Here is a 3,092-nt window from a genome sequence, read left to right as displayed (position 1 = left end):
TCATACCAACAATCTCTGTGGGATCGACCCTTACTCAAGTAAGGTATTACTTGGACGACCCAGTACACTTGCTGGTTAGTTGTACGGAGTTGTGACAAAGTGAGATTCACGTTTGAGAGCACCAAGTCTTTGGAGCCATTGTTGATGATTACAATTTCGTCCACCAAGTTTTTGGCGCCGTTGCCGAGGATTGTTCGAGTATGGACAACTGTCGACTCATCTTGTTACTCAGATTAGGTAATTTTATTTTATTTTATTTTGATTTATTGTTTTTAAATTTCAAAAAAAAAAGTATATTACTTATCCTGTTCTTCAGAATTTTTAAGAATGAATTCCAGAGTTTCATGAAGCCTGTTGAAGCCTGGCTGGCTATAAAGCCATGTCTAAATTCTTTTGGACTGAGGCTTCAAAACCATCTTCACAGAGGCAAGTTAATTGGAATATTAGCTGTATGCTAAAGCTTGGCTGGCTATTAGCCATGTCTAGTGTTTTGGACCAGAGCTTTCACAAAAGCTTGGCTGGCTATTAAGCCATGTCTAATTCCTGGACCGGAGATTTAGCAAAATTTCAAAGATTCCTAGAATCCTTATTAAAAATTTTGAATTTCTTATTTTATTTTTCCTATATGTTTTTTTTTCGAAAAAATCAAAAGAAAATACAAAAAAAAATAATAAAATCATAAAAACCAAAAATATTTTGTATTTCTTGTTTGAGTCTTGAGTCAATTTTTAAGTTTGGTGTCAATTGCATGTTTGATGCATCATTTTTTCGAAAATTTCATGCATTCATGGTGTTCTTCATGGTCTTCAAGTTGTTCTTGGTAAGTCTTCTTGTTTGATCTTGATGTTTTCTTGTTTTGTGTTGTATGGTGTTTTTCATGTACATTTTTGCATTCATAGTGTCTAAACATGAAAGATTTCTAAGTTTGGTGTCTTGCATGTTTTTTTTACATTGAAAATTTTTCAAAAATATATTCTTGATGTTCATCATGATCTTCAAAGTGTTCTTGGTGTTCATCTTGACATTCATAGTGTTCTTGCATGCATCATATGTTTTGATCCAAAATTTTCATACATTGAGTATTTTTAGTGTTTTTCTCTCTCATCATTAAAAATTCAAAAAAATTAAATAAATATCTTATCTTTTTAAAATCTTTTTCAAAAATCATATATTTTCCATTTTTTTATCATATTCAAAAATTTCAAAAATCTTTTTCAAAATATTTTCAAAATCTCTTTCTTATCTTTACATCATATTTTCGAAAATATCATCAACAATTAATGTCTTAATTCAAAAATTTCAAGTATGTTACTTTCTTGTTAAGAAAGATTCAAACTTTAAGTTCAAGAATCATATCTTGTGATTTCTTGTGAGTTAAGTCATTAATTATGATTTTAAAATTCAAACATTTTTCAAAACTAACTTCAATTATATCTTTTTAAAACCATATCTTTTAAAATCATATCTATTCAAAAAATATCTTTTTAATCTTATCTTTTCGAAAATCATATCTTTTTATCATATCTTTTTATCATATCTTTTATATCATATCTTTTTCAAAATTTTATCTTTTTCAAAAATTTGATTTTAAATATCTTATCTAACTTCCTATCTTCTTATCTTTTCAAATTTGATTTTAATATCTTTTTCAACTAACTAATTAACTTTTTGTTTGTTTCTTATCTTTTTCAAAACCACCTAACTACTTTTCCCTCTCTAATTTTCGAAAATACCTCCCTCTTTTTCAAAAATTCTTTTTAATTAATAATTGTTTCAAATTTTAATTTTAATTTTATTTCTTCCTTTAATTTTCAAAATTACTAACCCATTTTTCAAAATTATTTTCGAATTTCTCTCCCCCTCATCTCTTTCTATTTATTTTATTTATTTGCTAACACTTCTCTTCATCCTAAAATTCGAACCCCCCTCTCTCTAAGTTCAAATTTTCCTCTTCTCCTTCCTATTCTTTTTCTTTTCTACTCACATAAAAGAACCTCTATATCTGGACAAAGAGGATCCCTATTATTATTTTCTGTTCCCTTCTTTTTCATATGAGCAGGAGCAAGGACAAGAACATTCTTATTGAAGCAGATCCTGAACCTGAAAGGACTATGAAGAGGAAGTCAAGAGAAACTAAAAATCAACAATTCAGGGAAACCTCAAAAAAAGAAGAAAAAAAAGAGAAAAGGGAAGACAAAAAGCTTCCACCTCCAAGTCATGGGAGATGGAGAGATTCATCGCAAGGGTCCATAGCTCAGTAGAAGAGCATTTGACTGCACATCAAGAGAACATGAGGAATTTCCTCATCAAGAAATCTCTGAGATACCTTAGGGGATACATTTTCCTTCACATAATTATTAGGAGCACCAAAATCACTAGGGAGGAGCAACAAAGACAAGGAAGAGACGTAGAAGAGCTCAAGGACATCAATGGTCCTTCAATAAGGTGCCACCCTCACTAAGGTGGACTCATTCCTTGTTCTTAAATTTTTTTTCTGCTTTTTCGTTTGTTTTTATGTTATATGTTTATCTATGTTTGCGTCTTTATTACATGATCATTAGTATTTAGTAACTATGTCTTAAGGCTATGAATAATTCCATGAATCCTTCACCTCTCTTAAATGAAAAATGTTTTTAATTCAAAAGAACAAGAAGTACATGAGTTTTGAATTCATCCTTGAATTTAGTTTAATTATATTGATGTGGTGACAATACTTTTTGTTTTCTGAATGAATGCTTGAACAATGCATATTTTTTATCTTGTTGTGTATGAATGTTAAAATTGTTGGCTCTTGAAAGAATGATGAACAAAGAGAAATGTTATTGACAATATGAAAAATCATGAGATTGATTCTTGAAGCAAGAAAAAGCAGTGAAAAAGCAAAAGCTTGAAAAAAAAAAGAAGATTGGCGAAAAAAAATAGAAAGGAAAAGAAAAGCAAGCAGAAAAGCTAATAGCCCTTAAAACCAAAAGACAAGGGTAAAAAGGATCCAAGGCTTTGAGCATCAATGGATAGGAGGGCTCAAGGAAATAAAATCCAGGCCTAAGCGGCTAATTCAAGCTGTCCCTAACCATGTGCTTGTGGCATGCAGG

The sequence above is a fragment of the Arachis duranensis genome, chromosome 9 (assembly GCF_000817695.3).
Source record: "Arachis duranensis cultivar V14167 chromosome 9, aradu.V14167.gnm2.J7QH, whole genome shotgun sequence".
Taxonomy (NCBI): Eukaryota; Viridiplantae; Streptophyta; class Magnoliopsida; order Fabales; family Fabaceae; genus Arachis; species Arachis duranensis.
The sequence above is the reverse complement of the archived record's forward strand: the minus strand, read 5'-3'. Positions refer to the sequence as shown.